At 48.6% G+C, this 24885-nt stretch overlaps 1 pseudogene; it reads right to left on the reverse strand.

Annotated features, from left to right (window-relative positions):
- Positions 1-16050, reverse strand: part of LOC112606961 — a 35084-nt pseudogene extending 19034 nt beyond the window's left edge.
- Positions 16051-24885: the final 8835 nt, after the last annotated feature.

Below are 24885 nucleotides of genomic sequence, written 5' to 3' on the forward strand. Positions count from 1 at the left end.
CACCATGATGGCCAGGTTGGCCTCGAACTCCTGACCTCAAGTAATCCTCCCATCTTAGCCTCCCAAAGTGCTAGGATTACAGGCGTGAGCTACCACGCCCAGCTGCACACTCTCTTCCATTTCCTACACCTTGAAATTTCCCTCACTGCCCACCCTAAATACAGTACCATGAGATGCAAATCTTAGATTGGATTTCAAAGGAAGGGCAGTCTCACTTAGTTCCATTAAGGCCTACCTGTATCCTCCTGGCCTAGACTGGAGGTAGATATGGGGAGAGTGATTTCCAAGATAGACATAGCTCTGTTATCTTTACTCCCTGAGTCCAAGCCCAGTTGAATACCTAAGTGGCTTCTCATTCTTTTTTTTTTTTGAGACGGAGTCTCGCCCTGTCGCCCAGGCTAGAGTGCAGTGGCATGATCTCGGCTCACTGCAACCTCCGCCTCCCAGGTTCAAGCAATTCTCCTGCCTCAGCCTCCTGAGTAGCTGGGATTACAGGCATGTGGCACCCCACCCGGCTAATTTTTATACTTTTAGTAGGGATGGGGTTTCACCATGTTGGCCAGGATGGTCTTGAACTCCTGACCTTGTGATCCACCTGCCTTGGCCTCCCAAAGTGCTGGGATTACAGGTGTGAGCCACTGCGCCTGGCTGTGGCTTCTCATTCTTATCCTTAGAGACTGCTGGCATCCCCTGCCTCTTACCACTCTTCCTATCCTTCCATCAGCTTAGAGCACTCAAGTGCTTTCACTACAAGTTCCCTTTATTGTCATCACTAGGCAGCTCCATTTTGATCTCAGAACTAATAGGTGAATCCACTTTCTTCAATATGGCCACTCTCTCAGCGGGGGTCTTCTTCCCTAATCTGTGTGTGTGTGTGTGTGTGTTTTGTTTTTTGTTTTTGTTTTGTTTTGTTTTGTTTTTTGAGACAAAGTCTCACTCTGTTGTCCAAGCTGGAGTGCAGTGGCGTGATCTTGGCTCACTGCAACCTTCACCTCCCAGGTTCAAGCAATTCTCCTGCCTCAGCCTCCCAAGTAGCTGGGAGTACAGCGCATGCCACCACGCCCAGCTAATTTTTTTTGTATTTTTAGTAGACACAGGGTTTCACTATGTTGGCCATGCTGGTCTTGAACTCCTGACCTCGTGATCTGCCCACCTCGGCCTCCCAAAGTGCTGGGATTACAGGCGTGAGCCACCACGCCTGGCCCTGAAATAAAAAATAATTATTATTTTTTTGAAAAAAGAGTTTGAGGCCTTGGGTACCTTGAGTTAAAGAGGCTTCTAAAGGAGATCCTGGGGGATCCCAATTCTGACAGCTACAATTTTGCACAAAGCCTTCCTCAATGTTCTCCACTCATCACCCCTTTTCTTTTTACCTGCTTCCCTTGTCTTCTGCTCATCTCCTCTCCTGGCAAGTTGGTGTTGGTTGTTGTCAGGAAGCCTCAGCTCCTCACAGTGGGAACTCTCCAGAGGGCTCCTTGAATGTCCTCATGACATGGCGTCTAACTTCCCCCAGAATGAGAGATCCAGGAGACAATGAGAAGGAAGCCACCAAGCCTTTACGCCCTCATCTCTAAAGTCACTGTAGGGAAGAAAATTAGCATCTTTATCTAGTATCACCCTAGGATTGTGGCAGAGATCCCAATAACAAAATATTAAATACAAGAGAAAAGCATACAAATTTATTTAATAAGTTTTACATCATATGAGAGACTTAATAAGGAAATGAAGACCCAACGAAACAGGAAAAAACTATATTTTTATGCTAAGGTTCGTGAAGAGTGGACTATCATACAGTATGATTGGACAAAAGCGGGTATGATCTAATGGTAACAAACTGGAGAGAACTTAACAAGGCCTGTTTATTCACAGCTTCTTGGCATCTCTGCGTCTTCATTCTTTTCTTCTGGAAGGAGGCCCTGGAAATAGGGTCTTATGACCTTATTTTGTAAGAAGGTCAGAGAATTCTTTTAGGGCCCGCTTCATGGGAGAAAGTCAGGGGGTCAGAGAGACCTTCCCCGTGAAACCTTCCCCACAGTGTTAACAATAATTACATGCTAGGCTTTAGATAAAAGTACAGAGTAAGCATTAGTCAGGTTGTCCTATGACCCATTTCCCTATAGCCCCTTATGGACTATGTACGCCAGGACATAAACCATGAATTTCCTTATTGTTCTTGTAGATAGCAACTTCGACGTTAGGAGCCTACGTCTTTTCATTTGAGATGTTTTTCAGAACTAACGCCAGTGAGTCCAAAGACCACACCAAGGAACCAAGTCAGTCTGAGAATGCAGTTTCTTCGGTTGGGTGCGGTAGCTCACGCCTGTAATCCCAACACTTTGGGAGGCCAAGACGGGCAGATCATGAGGTTAGGAGTTCGATACCAGCCTGGCCAACATGGTGAAACCCCCATCTCCACTAAAAATACAAAAATTAGCTGGGCGTGGTGGTGTGCACTTGTAATCCCCGCTACTGGGGAGACTAAGGCAGGAGAATGGCTTGAACCCAGGAGGCAGAGGTTGCAGTGGGCTGAGATCGTGTCACTGCACTCCAGCCTGGGTGACAAGGAAAACTGTATCTCAAAAAAAAAAAAAAAAATGCAGTTTTTTCACCTCCATCCTATGACGTCACCCTTCACTCTTTGAACAATCAACACCTTGGCCCACTACTCGTCCAAACCCCTAAAGGTCCCTAGACCCAAACTCTTTGAAGAGGTGGTTTTGAGGTTTCATCTCATCTCATTTGGTGGCCTTGCAATAAACCTCTTTCTCTGCTGCAACTTGGCATCTCGGTGCCTTGACTTTCTGCACATCAGGCAACACACCCAGCACAATCACCCCTGCACATGCTGTTTCGTCATTCACTTCCTCCGTTTGAATTCTTTTTTGTTTTTTCTTCTTTTTTTATTATTATTATTTTTTTTGAGACGGAGTCTCAGTCTGTCGCCCAGGCTGGAGTGCAGTGGCGCGATCTCGGCTCACTGCAAGCTCCGCCTCCCGGGTTCACCCCATTCTCCTGCCTCAGCCTCCCGAGTAGCTGGGACTACAGGCGCCCGCCACCGCGCCCGGCTAAGTTTTTCTATTTTTAGTAGAGACGGGGTTTCACCATGGTCTCGATCTCCTGACCTTGTGATCCATCCGCCTCGGCCTCCCAAAGTGCTGGGGTTACAGGTGTGAGCCACTGCGCCTGGCCTTTTCTTCTTTTTTTGAGACGGAGTTTCACTCTTGTTGTCCAGGCTGGAGTGCAATGGTGCGATCTTGGCTCACTGCAACCTCCGCCTACCGAGTTCAAGCAATTCTCCTGCCTCAGCCTCCTGTGTAGCTGGGATTATAAGCATGTGCCACCATGCCCAACTAATTTTGTATTTTTAGTAGAGACGGTGTTTCTCCATGTTGGTCAGGCTGGTCTTGAACTCCCCACCTCAGGTGATCCGACTGCCTTGGCCTCCCAAAGTGCTGGGATTACAGGCATGAGCCACTGTGCCTGGCCAAATTATTTAATATGTCAAGGCACCATATTTTAGGGTAGTGCATCCTGCACTCCATCTGGAACGCATGCCGTATCCCATCCCTACATGCCTCTGGTCAAAGCAAGTTACAAAAGCAGGCCAGATCCAAAGGTTGAGGAAATAGACCCCCACCTCTGAGGAGCAGCAAATAATTTGTGGCCATGTTTAATCTACCACAAAGAATTTGGCCAGGATCAGAGATGGATGCCCACACTTTTGTCCTTTGTCTTACTGAACAGGAGTTTTTTTTTTTTTTTTTTTTTTTTTTTTTGAGACGGAGTCTCGCTCTGTCGCCCAGGCTGGAGTGCAGTGGCCGGATCTCAGCTCACTGCAAGCTCCGCCTCCCGGGTTTGCGCCATTCTCCTGCCTCAGCCTCCCGAGTAGCTGGGACTACAGGCGCCCGCCACCTCGCCCGGCTAGTTTTTTGTATTTTTTTAGTAGAGACGGGGTTTCACTGTGTTAGCCAGGATGGTCTCGATCTCCTGACCTCGTGATCCGCCTGTCTCGGCCTCCCAAAGTGCTGGGATTACAGGCTTGAGCCACCGCGCCCGGCCTGAACAGGAGTTTTGAAGAGACCATCACACTGTCTACCCCCTTTAGAAGGAGATCTGCAAAAGCTTTAAATGTTTGCCCTGAGCTCTCAGTTTCTCTTGTTTTTCCTTTTCCCTTCTCTCTCTCAGCCCCACCCGCCTTCCCCTGCTGTCCTATCCTCTGTAATTCAGCTACGGCCAAGCTGTAGCTTTTCCTGTCTGGCCCTCCCAACTCAGGAATCCATTCTTCTCCTCACTTCGGGCCCCATAGGCCTCCTCAGCTCCCCCTGGGAAGGAGAAACCGGCTCAAAGTGAGTTGAGTGGAGAATTGGGAAAGCTCTTTGAGACTTCTGGAGTTCCCAGTAGCAAAAGGAAACAGGATAACAAAACAGGGTGAAACCTGAATGATGGCATGGAGGTGCTGGTGGTGGTGCTCACAAGGAGTAGGATGGAAAAGAACTGAAAATAGAAAGTTGCCCTTACCTTCCCTGACTCGAGGGACCTGTGACTCTAGGCAATTGAGGCTAGTTGTCTTGCCAAGATGATAGCATGTAATAGCCCATAATTACCCATAATGACTTCATGAGGCTCAGCCTAGGTGGGAGCCCAGGTGTTTCAAGATAATGTCTTTTCTTCCCTTTGTATTCTGAGTGTTAGCTCCCTGCATGGATTGAAAGGTGTTTATTAACATAAGTGCCCTTGTTCATTAGGTCGGTTCTGACTTATGTGCTACTTATTAGATACTCAAGTCAATTTGGTTAAGTGTCCTGCTTCTGGGCTGGAGACAGAGAAAAAGCCAGAAAACCCACTTCTCCTCAAAAGGTGTCTCTGGTGTCCAGAAAGGACAGAGGATGCTTCGTCTTTATGCTGCTGGGATGAGCTGAGGGAAGGAGAGAAGCAGGAGGTAAACCCCGGTGGGGGCTGCTGGAAGGAGACAGCTCACAGGACACCACCACCACAAGCTGAGCCTCCACTTTCCCATCTGTGATGTGGGGCTTAGAACCAGAGTACTGGCATGAGAAAGGATTAGAGATGAATGCCCACTTTTGTCCTTGTAAGAAAAAATTGTAGGACTTTGAAATTAAGTAGGAGTCCTGGCCTAAATAGTTCATCCTTCCAGATCATCTCTTTATCTCTTTCTAGATTGTCTTTTTTTTTTTTTTTTTTTTTTTGAGACGGAGTCTCGCTCTTGTCACCCAGGCTAGAGTGCAATGGCATGATCTTGGCTCACCGCAACCTCCGCCTCCCAAGTTCAAGCAATTCTCCTGCCTCAGGCTCCCAAGTAGCTGGGATTACAGGCACCTGCCACCACACTCAGCAAATTTTTGTATTTTTAGTAGAGACGGGGTTTCACCATTTGGCCAGGCTGATATCGAACTCCCGACTTCGAGTGATCCGCTCACCTCGGCCTCCCAAAATGCTAGGATTACAGGCGTGAGCCACCCGGCCCCTAGTTTGTCTTTGATTAGGATATTTTACCACTCTGTAGAGATAAAAGTTGACTCGTAAAAATCTGATAGTAAGACAGTTTCCTTCTAAAGAAATGCAAATTGCATCCATTGCACAGTGAAATGCAGTTGATTCTATTCCTTTGGGTATGATAGGATTTATATATATGCCTTGGCATTCGAGAAAACAAGAGAAGCAGGAGGGGCTCTCTGACCTTCTCCCACTGTTCTCCCCTGAGGAGCAGGCCATAAAACTGAGTTGAACTACTCCTGAAGTAGGTCATAAGGCCCTCATTTCAGAGGGGTTCTCTCTATATCTTTAAAAAAAAAAAAAAAGGAATAAAGATACAGAGATACCAAGAAGAATCTGAACAAACAGGCCTTTCTAAGTTCCCCCCAGTTCCCTCCTGCTCCTGTCTCTGGCTCCTCTGCCTTTCCCAGAACACAGGGAGAGGCCTTCTCTGAAGTTCCCTTATCTGACCAAGGGAAGTTTCTTCAGAAGAAATGCAATTGTCTTGGGCCCTCTCATTAAACAGAGAAGATTAACTCACAGGAAAGGAGACTGGAGTTGACACCAAACCCAGAGCCCAGACGAACTTTGTGACAAGCTATTGCCTGTTCTTTGGGCCCATTCATTCCCCCTAACAATCATTTACTCTTTCTCTAAAATTGCCTAGAGCCCCCACCTCCCTTACTCCTATGAAGAGGGCATTTAAGCTTCAGCTATCTGGCCCTTTGAACTTACTTTGTGTGACTCTCATTTGTGTGACTCTCTTGGACTTGCATATTAATGAATTCATAAGCCTTTTCTCCTGTTAATCTGCCTATTGTCCATTTATTTCAGCAGATGCAATTATCAGACTTTCAGAGGAAAAGTGTAAACTTTCCTGCAATACTCTTTTGTCTTTTGATCATACTTCTGCATGACTGCCCATAAAAATACACAGATTTTTCAGTTCTTTTGGGTCTTTGTTTCTGAAGGCTCTTGTGTCACATAAAACTTTGGTTAAATAAAGATGTATGTTTTTATCTTGCTGATCTGTCTTTTGTTATAGGGATCACTGCCATGAACCTTGCAAAGCTTAGGGAAAAGATAATACTTTGTCACACATAAATATTGACCAGTTTTTTCAGTTCTTCGAGTTTTGCATCCACTTGTAAATGCATCTCAACATTCTTTATCTGACTCTAAACTTCACAGTTTTCTTTAAAATTGACTATAATATTCAAATTATATTAATGAGGGTTTCCTTATTAATTAATGAATTAAATGCTTTGCATTTTATATCTGTGTAATAGTATATCCTTTTAGAATATTAATCCTGTGGCCGGGTGTGGTGTTCATGCCTGTAATCCCAACACTTTGGCAGGCCAAGGCAGGCAGATCGCTTGAACTCAGAAGTTCGAGACCAGCCTGGGCAACATGGTGAAACCCTGTCTCTACCAAAAAGCCCCCCAAAAAAAAAAAATTAGCCAGATGTGGTGTCACAAGCCTCTAGTCCCAGCTACTCAGGAGGCTAAGGTGAGAGGATCACCTGAGCCCAGGAGGTGGAGGTTGCAGTGAGCCAAGATCATGCCATTGCACTCTAGCCTGGGTGACAGAGCAAGACCCCATCTCAAAAAAAAAAAAAAAAAATTACTCATTTAACATTCTACAGAAGAAGAAAAGTAGGCCCCAAGAGGAGGTGGGACTTACCTGAGATCACACAGCTCATCTGTGCCAAAGCATGACCAGAAGCCAGGCCTCCTTTGGCTTCTTTAAGTTCAGTAATCACTGAGGTACCTCACAGGATTGTCTTCAGAACCAGAAGGTGGAAAAGAGAAGAGAAAGTGGTGTGAAAATGAATGATGCCAAGCAGAGGGGAGGGCTTCTTCTCTGGGCTGTGTTGGCTTGTGAGGTCCTGGGCTCCAGGCCTCATACGGCAGTGATGTGAGCACGGCTAGGCGTGTCAGCTTCTTGAGTCTCCTTAGCTGTCCCGCTTCCCTTACAGGGCCCTGGCATGAGGGGTGAGGTGAGAGAGGAGGCCTGTAAAAGTGCTGTGGTGGTTTTTAAAATATGCCCACAAATTATTTGATATTCCTCCCTTCAAGAGGTGGAGCCTTGGCCGGGTGCAGTGGCTCAAGCCTGTAATCCCAGCACTTTGGGAGGCCAAGGCGGGCAGATCACCTGAGGTCGGGAGTTCAAGACCAGCCTGACCAACATGGAGAAACTCTGTCTCTACTAAAAATACAAAATTATCCAGGCGTGTTCGCACATGTCTGTAATCCCAGCTACTCAGGAGGCTGAGGCAGGAGAATCACTTAAACCCACAAGGTGGAGGTTGCAGTAAACCGAGATTGCACCATTGCACTCCAGTCTGGGCAACAAGAGTGAAACTCCATCTCAAAAAAACAAAGAAAAAAAGAGGTGGAGCCTTAAAAAGGTAGAGCCTAGGCTGGGTGCAGTGGCTCACACCTGTAATCCCAGCACTTTTGGGAGGCTGAGGTGGGTGGATCACCTGAGGTCAGGAGTTTGAAACCAGCCTGGGCAGGCCGGGCGCGGTGGCTCAAGCCTGTAATCCCAGCACTTTGGGAGGCCGAGGCGGGCGGATCACGAGGTCAGGAGATCGAGACCATCCTGGCTAACATGGTGAAACCCCGTCTCTACTAAAAATACGAAAAAAACTAGCCGGGCGTGGTGGCGGGCGCCTGTAGTCCCAGCTACTCGGAGGCTGAGGCAGAAGAATGGCCTGAACCTGGGAGGCGGAGCTTGCAGTGAGCCGAGATCGCGCCACTGCACTCCAGCCTGGGTGACACAGCGCGAGACTCCGTCTCAAAAAAAAAAAAAAAAAAAAAAAAGAAACCAGCCTGGGCAACATGGTGAAACCCCTTCTCCACTAAAAATTAGCTGGGCATGGTGGCGTGCACCCATAGTCTCAGCTACGCAGGAGGCTGAGCCAAGAGAATAGCTTGAACCCAGGAGGCGGAGGTTGAAGTGAGCTGAGATCACGCCACTGCACTCCAGCCTGGGCAACAGAGCGAGACCCTGTCTCCAGGAAAAAAGTAGAGCCTAGAGCCTAGTTCCCCTCAAGGGTGGATTGGATTTAGTGACTCACTTCTTACAAATAGAATAAAATGGAAGTGATGCTCTGTGTGTGTGTGTGTATGTATGTGTGTGTGTGTGTGTAAGAGAGAGAGACGGTCATAAAACAGCACTGTGGCTTCCATCTTGGTGATACTCTCTTGGATTTCTTACTCTGGGAGAAACCAACTGCTCTGAGAATACTCAGGCAGCCCTGTGGAGAGGCCCTTTGTGTGAGGAACTGAGGACTCCAGCAAGTAGCCATGTGTAGTGAATTCCAGGGGTGCGGTGGCTCACGCCTGTAATCCCAACACTTTGGGAGGCCGAGGTGGGCATATCACGAGGTCAGGAGTTCGAGACCAGCCTGACCAACATGGTGAAGCCCCATCTCTACTAAAAACACAAAAAATTAGCTGGACATGGTGGCAGGCGCCTGTAGTCCCAGCTGCTTGGGAGGCTGAGGCAGGAGAATAGCTTGAACCCGGGAAGTAGAGGTTGCAGTGAGCCGAGATCGTACCATTGCACTCCAACCTGGGCTACAGAATGAGATTGTCTCAGGAAAAAAAAAAAAAAAAAAAAGCAAAGCAAAGCTCAATATCACTGATCACTAGAGAAACACAAATCAAAACCACAATGAGATACCACCTCACACCAGTCAGAATGGCTATTACTAAAAAGTCAAAAAATGGCCAGGCACGGTGGCTCACGCCTGTAATCCCAGCACTTTGGGAGGCTGAGCGGGTGGATCACGAGGTCAGGAGTTCGAGACCAGCCTGACCAACATGGTGAAACACCAACTCTACTAAAAATACAAAAATTAGCCAGGTGTGGTGGCACACACCTGTAATCTCAGCTACTCAGGAGGCTGAGGCAGGAGAATTGTTTAAACCCAGGAGGCGAAGGTTGCAGTGAGCCGAGATCGTGCCATTGCACTCCAGTCTGGGTGACAGAGGGAGACTCTGTCTCAAAAAAAGAAAAGAAAAGAAGAAAGTCAAAAAATAACACATGCTGGCGAGGTTGTGGAGAATAGGGAAGACTTATATGATGTTACGATGTTGGTAGGAGTGTAAATTAGTTCAACCATTGTGGAAAGCAGTGTGGCAATTCATCAAAGAGCTAAAAGCAATCCCATTACTGGGTATATACCCAGAAGAAGATAAAGCTTTCTACAATAAAGACACATGCTGCAAATGTTCATTGCAGCACTACTCACAATAGCAAAGACATGGAATCAACCTAAATGCTCACCAGTGACAGACTGGATAAAGAAAATGTGGTACATATGCACCATGGAATACCATGCAGCCATACAAAGGAACAAGATTTTGTTTTGTTTTGTTTTGTTTTTTTGAGACAGAGTCTTGCTCTGTCGCCCAGGCTGGAGTGCAGTGGCACGATCTCGATTCACTGCAACCTCCGCCTCCCAGGTTCAGGCGATTCTCCTGCCTCAGCCTCCCCAGTAGCTGGGACTACAGGCGCCCACCACCACACCCGGCTAATTTTTTTTTTTTTTTGTATTTTTAGTAGAGACGGGGTTTCGCCATGTTGGCCAGGCTGGTCTCCAACTCCTGACCTCAGGTGATCCACCCGCCTCGGCCTCCCAAAGTGCTGGGATTATAGGCGTAAGCCACTGCTCCCAGCCAGGAACAAGATTTTTTTGGGGGAATATGAATGAAGCTGGAGGCTATCATTCTTAGCAAAATTACGCAGGAACAGAAAACGAAATACTGCATATTCTCACTTATAAGTGGGAGCTAAATGATGAGAACTTACGAACACAAGGAAACAACAGTCACTGATGTCTATTGAGAAGGGAGATTGGGAAGGAGAAGAACAGTAGAAAAGATAACTATTGAGTACTAGGGGTTAATACCTGGATGAGATATAATAATATGTACAACAAAACCCTGTGACACTCGTTTATCTATGTAACAAACCTTCACATGTACCCCCAAACCTAAAATAAAAATTAAAAAAAAGAAAAAGATATGGCCATGAGGTGGCAATAACACACAACAAGCTTTATTTGGGCCGTGCTTTGACAGGGTTGCCTACTGAGGAAGCTTTCCACAGCATGAGACCTTCCTCAGGTAATGACTGAGGCCACCAGCTAGAAGAGAAGGAGGGCGGGGGAGTTCTGGGGGACACGGAGATTGGAGAGGATCCTTAGAGGTCTAGATGATGCCCTCAGTAGTAGAGTGTGGAGTCTTAGAGTCCGAGAGATCCAAAGGGCAGCTATGGCTGGGGCTTTTGTTTTTTGTTTTTTTTTTGAGACAGAATTTCGCTGTGTGGCCCAGGCTAGAGTGCAGTGGGGGGATCTCGGCCCATTGCAAGCTCCGCCTCCCAGGTTCATGCCATTCTCCTGCCTCAGCCTTCTGAGTGGCTGGGACTACAGGCGCCTGCCACCGTGCCTGGCTAATTTTTTGTATTTTTAGTAGAGACGGGGTTTCACCATGTTAGCCAGGATGGTCTCGATCTCCTAACCTTGTGATCCACCCGCCTCCACCTCCCAAAGTACTGGGATTACAGGCGTGAGCCACCGCACCCGGCAACTGGGGCCTTTTATAGCACCAGAGTTTATTGTATCTGTGGCTAGTAAATGTGGGAGGTTGTTTTGTGGGGTATGCAAAAGCGGAAGGCTGTCAATGACTTAAGATCTGTTTATTTGGACTATATTTAAAGCAATTGGGTATATAAAAAATTTGAGCTTGGCACTGGTAAACTTTTGAGGCAATGATCCCAGTCTCCTGTGAAGCAAAAAACAGTATAGGGCCAATATAGAGGTAATATAACTTTGCCTTATTATGTAACAGCATGTCTGTCTTTGATTCTTTAGGCTCAAACATTCAATGTTCAAATGTCTTTCTGTGGCCCCGAAAGACATCTTGATTGAAACCTCATGAGAGGCCCTGAGCCGGAAAACCCAGCAACTTAGAACCCAGATATCTGACAGTCAGCCACGGTGTGAAATAATAAATGTTTGTTGTTTTAAGCTGCTAGTAATACAAGTGTCTTGAGAAACAAAGCCAGGGGGGCTGCACTTAAGGCTGGCTTTGTGTTCCCTCCAGCCTTTGTCTTCCCCCATCATGACAATTTGTGCTCTTTCTCCCAGGAGGCTGAGGATGCGGCTCTGAGACCAGCCAGGCAAGAACCTCAGTCAGCGTCAGCAACAGCTGCTCCTCAATTTGCTTTCTGAATTATTTAGCCCTTCTTTGCTTCCATCCTAAATCCAGACCTTTTAAATTATTAATCTTTTAAATAGGCCTGTCCCTGGCTTGGAAGTTTGTATTTCTCTCCTGTCTCTGCCCAAGGCTAGACGTCTTAGAGAAGAGTTATCTCTGCCCTGAATGATTTTCTCTGGCTCTGGCTCCTGGTAATTAAATCTGGCTGGGTTCTAACCAAGGAAAGGGAAACCATTTTCACAATGGAATCAAAAGAGTTTCTTTTCTACAAATGCAGACTTTTACTTGCCCGAGCTCACAGGGCTTGTGTCACAGCTGGTGATCTGAGACCCAGACCCTCTCACCACCTCCCAGCCACCACCATGCCAGAAGGAGACAAAACTCACGCTGCTGTGAGACGTGCTCTGCCTCCCGTGACCGCTGCGTCCTTTACTTATCTCTCAGTTCTCCTGCAGCCCCGTGAAGTCCCTGAAACCTCTGGGGATGCAGGAGCCCTACACAGCCAACAGATCAGGAGAGAGGTCCTGAGCTCTGCTGTCATGCAGTGGCTCTCTGCTGGCCTCCATGTGCTCTCCTGCAAGTCGAGAGGGTGGCACCATCTCTCAGGGCCACAGAAGTTGGAGTTTTCGAGTCTGAAACCTCATTTGGCCGTTAGAAAGCTGAGTCGCACAGGTTATAATACACCTCTGACTGGACCCCAGGACTTGATTTCTCACCCAGGGTTCAATCCTACAACTGGGCTGCCCCTTACTCAGCTCCCCATACTTTATGCCAGGCATAGAGGGAAGTGGGACCTTTAGCCTGAGAGCTAAGGGAGGGCTCCTTCCTGCTTCTCAGCCTTCTCAGGAGCCCTTTCCTGGGCACCTTCTCTGCCTGGTGAACTCAGACTTTCCTTCCTTCAGTACAGAGCCACCCCTAACTCCTGCCCACCTGGCCTCTCAGAGCAGGGCAGGATGGCCTATCCAGTATCCCCTCTCCCTCACCCTTGCATCCTCTCCTGGTCCTTTGGAGTATTCCCCAGACATGTGAATTTACTATCAATTCTGTCTCCCCTGTTAGTCTGTTACTTCCAGACAGGGCAGGAAACTATAACCTCTAGGCAGGGCTGTATCTGTGTTTCAACAAGTCCTGATTTTCATACCCTGAAGCTTCAGAACCCTTGGACTAATTCCCAAGCAAATCAGCGGCCTCTCCTTCCAGCCAGGAGGCATCACAGCTCCAATTTAGCACAACCCAGCTTGGGGGCTTGGGCTACTGGAAGGGAGGCCACAGGGTCAAGATTAGGCTGGAGATACCTCAGAAAGTATCTAGAAATGTCTGGTATGACCAGGTTGCAATCAGAAAAGGAGTGTCCAGGCCACTGGGTGACTGTCCTACTATGTCCCAATGGCTCCATCATTCACCGAGCGCTGCAGAACTTCGAATGTGGGACAAACGCATGTCCCTAGGACTGTTGAGGTTGCTCAATTCCTCAATCTAGACCTGGTCTGTTCAAAAGGCAGGGACAGGGTCTGCACTATCCTGTCTTCCTCACAGCCTGGCACAGGCCTGGCACCCATAGGCCCTTGCTCTGTGGCTCTGCCTGGCAGAAGCTGACCCAGTGTCAGAAGAGTCTTCTAGCAGTTGGAGCTGCCTGGGCACCAAAAGGGCTGCTTGAGAGGATGAGTCCCTATCACTGTCACTGCTCAGGCTGACATTAGCTGGGTCAGACATTAGCTGGGTCAGGTGCTAAGCTGGGAGTGCTGTATTGGGAGGGAATTGCCTTCTGTTAGTTGTTCATTGCTTAGCTTGAATCATTTCCCACAGCATTTCAATAGCTGGGTAAATCAAATCTCCCTAGTGGAATCTTAGATGATAGGTGAGGAGGGTGGTTTTGGGGCAGCGGATCCAGGCTAATGAGCAGTGATGCTCATGAGCAGCTCCCTATTCTTCTAGCTGAGGTCATCTCAGCTGACCATTCCCTGACGGGTTGTAGCCAGAGTCTTGGTGGAAGTTGTCTGCTCCTCCACCCCCTCTTCTCTGCCCTCTTCTGATCAAGAGCCTAGGCTGGGGGTGGCATACAGTGGGGATGAGTAGGAGAGTGGAATCCTGGGTCGGAGGCTCTCGCTTTTATTATAACAAGAAGTTCCAAGAGATATCAACTCATTCCCATTCCCACTATGCAGGGGCTCTAATTAAATTTTTCTTTTTTCTAATTTCCATGTGTCAGACAAAATTACAAAAACTTTAGTTATAGATTGAATTGGCTTTTATTAGCAATTCATGAATCAGGGAACACCTCATTCTACAAAATAGAATGAATGTTCTGATGAGCTGAGCAGAGGAGATTGGCTTCATAGCATGAAAAGGGCTGAGGAAAGCAGAAACAAAGAACAAAAAGCAGATTGGTTGTTCCTGACTTACTTTCCTTATGAAGGTTAAAGCAGAGGGAACTTCTTCATGATGCCAGCTGAAACTGACGTGTTTGGGGATTTGGCTATTATCTCTCCCGATTTCTTGCAAGGTCAGATAGGTAATTTAGTGTTGGCTTGGTGGTGTGGAACTTCAACATGAGTAATTCCATTTTGGTTTGGTCCGTTGGGCCTACTGCAGGAGCTCAGGCCAAACCAATGGCCTCCTATCAATTTTATTTAATACTTTGAAGGTAGTTCACGTTCCCTACCTGTGGGTAAACAATTAATGCTCTGTTAATTATTGGATCTGATGGAGATTAGAACTGTACTTTGCTTGGGAGCTTGGGTTTTCTTTTTTTCCGTTTTCTTCCACTTTCTGAAAGAAGCAGTTTCAGAGTAGGGAGGGAGACAAGAAAAAAGGAAGCCCATGTTTAGTGAACATCTGCTAAGTGCAGCAGGCTTCTTTGTCAGGGCTCTCAGGAAATCCTTACAACAATGTGAACAAGTCTTGTTACTCTCATCTTTACTGAGGGAGGCCAGTTGGAAGTAATGGGAGTGGAGCCCTGACATGCAGGGGTGGGCAGCCTGGAGGAGGGATGTCTGGGTGCCCAAGGGGAGCCGGGATCCTGCCAAGAGGCTGCAGGGCCGCTCTGGTCACAAGAGGGCGCCCCACATTGCCATATCTGGGCTGGGGGTGGTGGAATGAAGACCACAAAAAGGGACCGTCCTGTGTGCTCACATACTGGTTCCTCTCTCCAGGTTTTTTCTTTCTTTCCTTTTTTTTTGAGACAGAATTTCGCTCTCGTTGCCCAAGTTGGAGTGCAATGGTGCGATCTCGGCTCACCAAAACCTCCACCTCCCAGGTTCAAGTGATTCTCCTGCCTTAGCCTCTCGAGTAGCTGGGATTACAGGCATGCACCACCACGCCTGGTTAATTTTGTGTTTTTAGTAGAGATGGCGTTTCTCCGTGTTGGTCAGGCTGGTCTCGAACTCCCGACCTCAGGTGATTCACCCGCCTTGGTCTCCCAAAGTGCTGGGATTACAGACGTGAACTATCGCACCCCGGCCTCTCCAGGTTTCTTGAAGAAGGTCAGCATGAGGTCCCTCTGGCAACTGGAAACACAGCTAGCTTTCAGGCCCTGCGGAAGGCATGCCTCTGTAACTCAGGGCTGGCTGTGTCAGAGGAGGGAGGATATTTGTTGTTGATTAGGGCGTGTGCAGTTTGTGCGTGCTGCGTTGGGAGTGACTGTTTATAAGTGTGTGGGTGTAAGTGTGTGAGTTTCTCCAGGATCCTAGGGGACTGTGGGAGGGGATGGCGGGGAAGGGCCTGTTCCTGGTTCCAGAGGGCTGTGGCTGCTGCTAAAAGGAGGGAACCTGAAGCAAGATCCAGCTCAGTGCTCTTTCAGGTCTGGGGCTGAAACCTGTCTTGTTTCCCCATCAGAGGCAGTCCTAGGCCTGAAAGAGGAGGGATGGACCTTTGCCTTGCTGCTGGTGGTGGTGGGCACTTCCCCCTACCCTGGTCCAGCAGGACTGCATATTGGGGGCTTCTCCAGGGGCCTGCCAAGCTCCAAGCCTTCCAGTGATGCCTCCTTCCCTAGCAAAGGTTAGGACCTACAGCAGTGGCCAAGCCCTGGAGCCTGTTCAGTCTTGCCCGGAGGACCTGGTGTCACCAAGATTTGCCTGGGGGCACAGCTGCAGTCTTGTGACCCAAGAAATACCACTGGTCTCAGTTTAGACCAGAACTTTTTTTCCCCCTGAAAGCTTCGTGGGGGCAGTGGCAGGGAGCCCAGGTTTAGGTGTGGGAGGGGCAGTTGCCATGAGCCTGGAGGCTTCTTGCTGCTCTCACCACAGTCATCAGACAGCTGCTTCACATGGATAAGCTCTGCAGGCTGTACCCTGGCCTGGTGTCTCAGCCGGGGATTTGGAGGCATTAGGGTTGGTGGAAATTAAACCTAGAGTGGGAGCCTCATGCCAGTAGGCTGACGCCCTGAACAGTGTACCAGAGCAGGAGGAAGTCCTGAGGCTTCTCAGAGCCAAATTGGGATGGGGGATAGCAAGCCCCAGGAGTCTCGGGATTATGAAACATGCCAGGGACAAGAGCAGGACTCTGCAGTGCACGGGAGACCCCTAGCTGGGGAGGGGGAAGACAAAAAAAGATTCATTGGAGCCACGGTCTCTCACAAGGTCTTGGTTGGTTTATCTGTCCCTATCCAGACTTCCCCTGCAGGACCTTCCCCCCAGCAGCCTGGCCTTAGCTCTGAACTCCCTATTCTTCCCAGGAGCTTCAATTCCTGGGCCCAGTCAAACAACCATGAGATAAGCATGACAGAAAAACATCCTTCTGGGACCTGTTTCAGGGAGGAGTGGGGCCTGCAGGGAGCCGGAGATTTGGGGAACAAGGCTTAATGACCATGTAACCATTAAGAAGGAAGCATTGGCCAGGCACGGTGGCTCATGCCTGTAATCCCAGCACTTTGGGAGGCTGAGGTGGGAGGATCACAAGGTCAGGAGATGGATTAGACCCGAACCATCGAGACCATCTTGGCTAACACGGTGAAACCCCACCTCTACTAAAAAAATACAAAAAAGTAGCCGTGCATGGTGGCGGGTGCCTGTAGTCCCAGCTATTTGGGAGGCTGAGGCAGGAAAATGGCATGAACCTGGGAGGCGGAGCTTGCAGTGAGCAAGATCGCACCACTGCACTCCAGCCTGGGCAACAGAGCGAGACTCTGTCTCAAAAAAAAAAAAGAAGAAAGCATTGCTGTCAGGCCTGGGTTGGTCAAAATTTTGGTACAGCTGCCTGGTAGCCATGTAACCTTAATGAGCAAAAATTACTTAACTTCAGTTTCATCATTCACAGAATGGGAACAATAATTACCTGGCAGAAGTATGAAGATTTAGAAATTAGGAAAGTAAAGCCCCTGATCAACAGTAAACACTGTTATTATATTCGTTAGTAATACACAGACCCCTCCACACCCAGGATGGCTCCGGGCTTCTCACCTTTCTAAAAAGCAGGCATCTTTTCTGGGCTCCAAGAAAAGCAGTCCTCCAGCCTGGCCAACATAGTGAAACCCTGTCTCTACTAAAAATACAAAAATTAACCAGGCATGGTGGCACGCACATGTAATCCCAGCTACTTAGGATGCTGAAGCAGGAGAATCGGTTGAATTCAGGAGGTGGAGGTTGCAGTGAGCTGAGATCACACCATTACACTCCAGCCTGGGCAACAGAGCAAGACTCCATCTCAAACGAAAAAAAAAACAAAAGTCTGGGCACCGTGGCCTACACCTGTAATCCCAGCACTCTGGGAGGCCGAGGCGGGCAGATCACAAGGTCAAGAGACCAAAACCATCCCAGCTAACACGGTGAAACTCTGTCTCTACTAAAAAATAAAAAAAATTAGCCAGGCGTGGTGGTGGGCACCTGTAGTCCCAGCTAATTGGGAGGCTGAGGCAGGAGAATGGCGTGAACCCGGGAGGCAGAGCTTGCAGTGAGCCAAGATCACGCCACTGCACTCCAGTGTGAGTGACAGAGCAAGACTCTGTCTCAAAAAAAAAAAAAAAGAAAAGAAAAAGAAAAGAAAAGCAGGCCGGGTGCAGTCACTCATGCCTGTAATCCCAGCACTTTGGGAGGCTAAGGCGGGCAGATCATGAGGTCAGGAGTTCAAGACCAGCCTGACCAACATGGTGAAACCCCATCTCTACTAAAAAAAAAAAAAAAAAAAAAAAAATTATCCAGGCGTGGTGGCACGCACATGTAATTCCAGCTACTCAGGAGGCTGAGGCAGGAGAATCACTTGCATCCGGGAGGCAGAGGCTGCAGTAAGCCGAGATTGTGCCACTGCACTGCAGCCTGGGCAACAGAGTGAGACTCCATCTCAAAAAAAAGAAAGAAAGAAAGAAAGAAAAGCAGTCCTGGCTGGGCACAGTGGCTCATGTCTGTAATCCCAGTACTTTGGGAGGTTGAGGTGGGCGGATCACGAGGTCAGGAGATCAAGACCATCCTGGTCAACATGGTGAAACTCTGTCTCTACTAAAATACAAAAAACTAGCTGGGCGTGGTGGTGCACACCTGTAGTCCCAGCTACTTGGGAGGCTGAGGCGGTGGAATCGCTTAAACCGAGGAGGCAGAGGTTGCAGTGAGCCAAGATCGTGCCACTGTACTCCAGCCTGGTGACAGAGCAAGATTCTGTCTCAAAAAAAAAGAAAGAAAAAAGAAAAGCAGTCCTATAATTTGCCTGCACTAGCGTGATAATGAATTGGTAAAAAGTTAATGTCACCCAGGCAGTAATGGATCAATTTCTCCCCGTTAACAGGAGACCTCTGGGAAGATACCTTGATTTCAAAGAGCAAATTTATTGGCTGGCAGGCAGTGAGTCCTGTGGGTGAAGGGCCAGGTGTGTCTCTCCTTTACTCCTGGATCTATTTTACAGCAGTAGAAACACAGAACTTCTCAACTTTCTGAGCAGAAAGAGTCTGAGTTGGCTGCTTGTTTCAGTAGGAGCCCAGAGGCTTTGTCTAAGGCCCTGGTGATGTCCCTTGCCTATCATGGACCGGGCACGGTGGCTTACACCTGTAATCCCAGCACTTTGTGAGGCTGAGGTGGGTTGGTGGATCACCTGAGGTCAGGAGTTTGAGACCAGCCTGGCCAATATGGTGAAATCCCATCTCTACTAAAAATACAAAAATTAGCTGGGCGTGGTGGCTTGCACCTGTAGTCCCAGCTACTCAGTAGGCTGAGGCAGAAGAATCACTTGAACCCAGGAGGCAGAGGTTGTGGTGAGCCAAGATTGTGCCACTGGAATTGAGCCTGGGCAACAGAGCAAAACTCTGTTTCAAAAAAAACAAACAAACAAAAATACAAAAATTAGCCAGGCGTGGTGGTGGGTGCCTGTAATCCCAGCTACTTGGGAGGCTGAGGCAGGAGAATCACTTGAACCGGGGAGGCAAAGGTTGCAGTGAGCCAAGATTGTGCCACTGCAGGCCAGCCTGGGTAACAGAGAGAGACACTCTATCTCAAAAAAAAAAAAAAAAAGAAAATAGGACCAGGTGCAGTGGTTCACGCCTGTAATCCCAGCACTTTGGGAGGCCAAGGTGGGCGGATCATGAGGTCAGGAGTTGGAGACCAGCCTGATCAACATGGTGAAATCCCATCTCTACTAAAAATACAAAAATTAGCTGGGCATGGTGGCGTGTGCTTGTAATCCCAGCTACTCAGGAGGCTAAGGCAGGAGAATCGCTTGAACCGGGAGGTGGAGGTTGCAGTGAGCTCCTCCAGCACTGGTGGACAAGAGAAGGCATGAACATGGGCTAAGGGTCTGTAAGATTTTTCCTTCTTCCCAGTTCACCCTCAGTCTCCCATCTCTGCTTCAGAGCCTCTCAATCATCCAGGTAACTCCCTTAGGTAAGGCTGGGAGAAGCCTGATTCATGGCACACAATAGGTGTGCCTCATTCCACATAACAGGTGGAATTGAGTTGAATGCAGGCCATAATGGTGATGGGAGGGAAGAGGCTTTCAGTGAACTTAGTCCAGGAACAGGGAGATTGTGGGTGGGCAGCGCCCCAGTATCAAGTGCCAGGAGCCAATGAAGGCCCTGCCCTGTTGGGTGAGCCTACTGCCGAAACCTGGCAGCCACTCGGGTTCCTCCCTGCCCCCACCCCCACACCCGACCTGCTCAATCAGCCTCCTCCTAAACTACCTGGAATTGGCTCTGCCTATTTCCAGTCCTTCTCTTGGGCATTATTATTTCCAGCCCAGAAGGCTGAATTATAAATGAAATTCTTGCCTGTAGTCCTGGCCTCTTACAGACTGTTGCACAAACCCCATCAAAGTGATATTTCTGAAACCAAAATGGTGATGATCCTTCTCCCTGCTTAAATACCTTCTATGGGCCAAGGCTCACGCCTGTAATGTCAGCATTTTGGGAGGCCGAGGCGAGCAGATCACTTAAGGTCAGGAGTTCTAGACCAGCCTGGCCAACACTGTGGAACTCCATCTCTACTAAAAATACAAAAATTAGCCAGGTGTGGTGGCACATGCCTGTAGTCCCAGCTACGTGGGAGGCTGAGGCAGGAGAATAGCTTGAACCCGGGAGGCAGAGGTTGCAGTGAGCCAAGATGGCATGACTGCACTCCAGCCTGGGAGACAGAGAGAGACTCTGTCTCAAAAAACAAACAAACAAAAAACCTTCTGTAGCTCCCTATTTCCTACACAGTAAAGCTCAGATTTTTTTCTTTTTTTTTTTTTTTTGAGACGGAGTCTCGCTGTGTCGCCCAGGCTGGAGTGCAGTGGCCGGATCTCAGCTCACTGCAAGCTCCGCCTCCCGGGTTTTTACGCCATTCTCCTGCCTCAGCCTCCCGAGTAGCCGGGACTACAGGCGCCTGCCACCTCGCCCGGCTAGTTTTTCGTATTTTTTAGTAGAGACGGGGTTTCACCGTGTTAGCCAGGATGGTCTCGAACTCCTGACCTCGTGATCCGCCCGTCTCGGCCTCCCAAAGTGCTGGGATTACAGGCTTGAGCCACCGCGCCCGGCCTAGATTTTTTTCTTTTGTTAAAAAAGACCACTATGGGCTGGGCATGGTGGCTCACGTCTGTAATCCCAACACTTTGGGAGGTTGCAGTGAGCCAAAAACCTTTCTTTTTTTTTTTTTTTTGAGAAGGATTCTCACTCTGTCACCCAGGCTAGAATGCAGTGGTGTGATCTCAGCTCATTGCAACCTCCACTCCTGGGTTCAAGTGATTCTCCTGCCTCAGCCTCCTGAGTAGCTGGCACTACAGGCACCTGCCACCATGTCCAGCCAATTTTTGTATTTTTAGTAGAGACAGGGTTTCACCATGTTGGCCAGGCTGGTCTTGAAATCCTGACCTCATGATCCAGCCACCTCAGCCTCCCAAAGTGTTGGGATTATAGGCATGAGCGACCAAGCTCAGCCTAAATCAAATTCTTTAAAATGACACACAATGTGCCCTGAGACCTCTGACCTCCCTGTCCCTGCCTTCCCCTCCAGCTGCTTCTCTTACCCACCACCCTCACCTTCCCTCTATGCACTGGTCAGACTGAACTGTCTACTTCTGGTCTGGCAAATGCCATGCTCCCTCCATCATTCAGGGCTTTGTATATGTGTATGCCCCCTCAAGGTGGAATGAGCATTGGTACACATACCCCTTGTTTCCCTCTGCTTAATTTGGTCAATTTCTATTTGTCCTTCAAGCATCATACTGTACTTCCCTTCTACTGGAAAGCCTCCATTGATCTCTCCACCTTTGCCATCCAAGATTGGGCCTGGGTGCCCACCTGCCCCAGGCTCCCACATCTCCCTATGCTCTCTTGGCTTTTATGAAGACTTCTAGCCTTTTTTTTTCCCCATGCACCAATTTACTTTATGCTCCGTCTTGAGTCTATACATTTCTATAGGGTAGGAACCCATCTTGTTTGCCGTGATCTCTCCTAGGGCCTAGCACAGTGCAGCCACATGGCAGGCATGTAGCAATAATGGCTGTAATATCAACCATAGCCCACATTTATTCAGCAGGCACTATCATGTGGTGGGAACCACTCAGGGTGCTGTCAGTCATAGTGTGCTTAGTCCTCATGTGGCTGGGTAGCACCCAGGATCCATCCCTACTGATCTCCTGTCCTTTGGAGGCAGATAGGTGAAAAACACATTTCCCAGCCTGACTCCTTCAAGAGCAATAGGTACATACAGGGATCCAACATTTAGGCCCTCATGAAATTTGGAAGGTGGAAGAGGCAGAGTCCGCCTTCCTTCTGCTTTGGCTGCTTCTTTCTGGCAAGCAGGGCCACGCAGATGCACACTTTCCTGCGGCAGCATCCAGTGTCCAGTTACCACCTGTGGGGAATATGGGGACAGTTGGTGGCAACAGCAGTGGAGGCCCCGTCTGCTCCCTGGGGCCTCCACTGCTGTTGAGCCATGCCAGTGTAACCCAGAACTCTGCAGTGCCAATGGCAATCTCCAGGTGCCCTACCTTGCTTCCTGCTCAGGTAGAGGTGGCAGACCCTCTGGACGGTGTCTTACTTCCTCTCCTCTCCCCATCCAGACACTCCAACCACCCCGTAAGCACCTAACCTTTGTCTCAAATCACTTTCTGCCCAAAGTACCTCCACTGGTTCCTGTGTCCTGCACTGAACTCTGCTGACTCATACAATTTTTTTTTTTTTTTTTTTTTTGATACTGAGTCTTACTGTATCATCTAGGCTAGAGTGCAGTGGCGTGATCTCGGCTCACTGCAGCCTCCACCTCCTGGGTTCAAGTGATTCTGCTGCCTCAGCCTACTTAGTAGCTGGGACTACAGGCATGCACCACCACGTCCGGCTAATTTTTGTATTTTCAGTAGAGACGGGGTTTCATCATGTTGACCAGGATGGTCTCGATCTCCTGACCTTGTGATCTGCCCACCTCGGCCTCCCAAAGTGTTGGGATTACAGGCATGAGCCACTGCACCTGGCCAGACTCATACAATTATTATCCTCATTTTACAGAGGAGGAAATTAAGGCCCAGAGGAGTTAAGTAATCTTCCCAGAGCCACACAGCCAGTCAGTGGTAGAACCAGGCTTTGAACCCAGGGATTTCTGACCCCAGCACCTACCATACTTGCTACCTCTGGGAATGTGCGTTTCTGAGTGCCCGATGTGGGAGGAGGCACAGAGAGCCTTCTGGCAGGGAGCTGGGCTGACTTCCATGCAAGCAGGTCCCGAGGCAGGGTCCCAAGGTGTCTGCCCCTTCCTGTGCAGTATAAATTGCTCAGCTTCCTGGGGAAGGTTCCAGAAGCTAAGCTGCACCAGATGGGATGAGGGGGAGGGAGGCTGCCTAGGAGAGCCAGGGTGTCTAGTCAACAGTGTCAAGCTTGTGGAAGAAATATTCCTTTTGTTGTTCATATCCTTTTTGCTCTAATCACTGTGAGACCATCCGGTACATCGTTGATCGGTACAAACGTGCATTTAAGACCTTGAGAGAATACAGCACAACAGGGAGGCCACCGTAATGACTGTCAGGACAATTTACCAAAAGTTTGGAGTATTCCTTAGTCAAGGTCCCCATGAACCAAACCAATGAAAATAAACAGGCCGGGCGCGGTGGCTCAAGCCTGTAATCCCAGCACTTTGGGAGGCCGAGACGGGCAGATCGTGAGGTCAGGAGATCGAGACCATCCTGGCTAACACGGTGAAACCTCGTCTCTACTAAAAAATACAAAAAACTAGCCGGGCGAAGTGGCGGGTGCCTGTAGTCCCAGCTACTCGGGAGGCTGAGGCAGGAGAATGGCGTGAACCTGAGAGGAGGAGCTTGCAGTGAGCTGAGATCCGGCCACTGCACTCCAGCCTCGGTGACAGAGCAAGACTCTGTCTCAAAAAAAAAAAAAAAAAGAAAATAAACAAAAGAAAACCAAAAGTTAATGGCTAGAACAAACTATTAACTCAGTCTCTGAGTCTACAGGGCAGTAAAGAAGATTTCTAGATGTTGCTCTGTTTCATGATAAGCAGGTCTATGCAGTCCTACCCACAAATACCAAGAGAGCTGACAGGCTGGCCAGTTGCAGTGGCTCACACCTGTAATTCCAGCCCTTTGAGAGGCTGAGGCAGAAGGATCACTTGAACCCAGGAGTTTGAAACCAGCCTGGGCAACATAGCAAGACCTCATCCCTATTTTTAAAAAGAAAAAGAGCTGAGAGGCTGGAAAAAGAGGGTGACAAATTCAGTTTCTCAGAAATAAACATTTAATAGGAACTCACAAACAGAAGTCATGACTTGGGCAGCCACAAGATGGTGGGTCCTTGCACTGTCGATGCTGCTCTCCAGACCCAGGGCTTATACACCACAGGGAAAGGGCATCTGTGCTTCAGGAGGAATGTGTGGGATAGTTGAAATTGACTCCTTAGGGAAAGGCAAGCACACTACGTGCGTCATAGCCTACAAATTGCCTAAGGGCAGGATTTATGTTAAATGCATGCTAACAGTAGACAAAGTAGAAATCTCAGTGACATTCCCATAACTGGGGTTAATCAGAAGTCAAAGTGGCAAATTAGCATCCAGGATGGAGTTGCTTTAACCACCACATGTTCTCAAAGCATTTTTATTTGGAAAGGGGTCAGGCAGTGGCAGTCTGACAGATTTTCCTAGTTCACAGTTTGCACCAGGTGTTCCAGTGAACTTTCTGAGTAGTTTAGCCACAGGCATGAAGGTTGTTCATATAGAAACTGTTATGATAATTTCTCTGAAGTCGGTAGCAAGTCTTCCAGTTTCAACTTGCAGGGCTCTAAGACTAGAAATCTATTTTTTTTTTTTTTCGAGACAGAGTCTTGCTCTGTCACCCAGGCTGGAGTGCAGTGGCGCGATCTCATCTCACTGCAAGCTCCACCTCCCAGGTTCATATCATTCTCCTGCCTTATCCTCCGGAGTAGCTGGGACGACAGGCGCCCACCACCGCGCCCGACTAATTTTTTTTGTATTTTTAGTAGAGACAGGGTTTCACTGTGTTAGTCAGGATGGTCTCGATCTCCTGACCTCGTGATCCGCCCGCCTCAGCTTCCCTAAGTGCTGGGATTACAGGCGTGAGCCACTGAGCCCGGCTTTTTTTTTTTTTTTTTTTTGAGACAGATTCTCATTTTCTTACCCAGGCTAGAGTACAGTGGCACGATCTCGGCTCACTGCAATCTCCGCCTCCTGGGTTCAAGCGATTCTCCTGCCTCAGCCTCCTGAGTACCTGGGATTACAGGTGTGTGCCATCACACCTGGCTAATTTTTGT

This window comes from Theropithecus gelada, chromosome 1 (assembly GCF_003255815.1).
Source record: "Theropithecus gelada isolate Dixy chromosome 1, Tgel_1.0, whole genome shotgun sequence".
Lineage (NCBI taxonomy): Eukaryota > Metazoa > Chordata > Mammalia > Primates > Cercopithecidae > Theropithecus > Theropithecus gelada.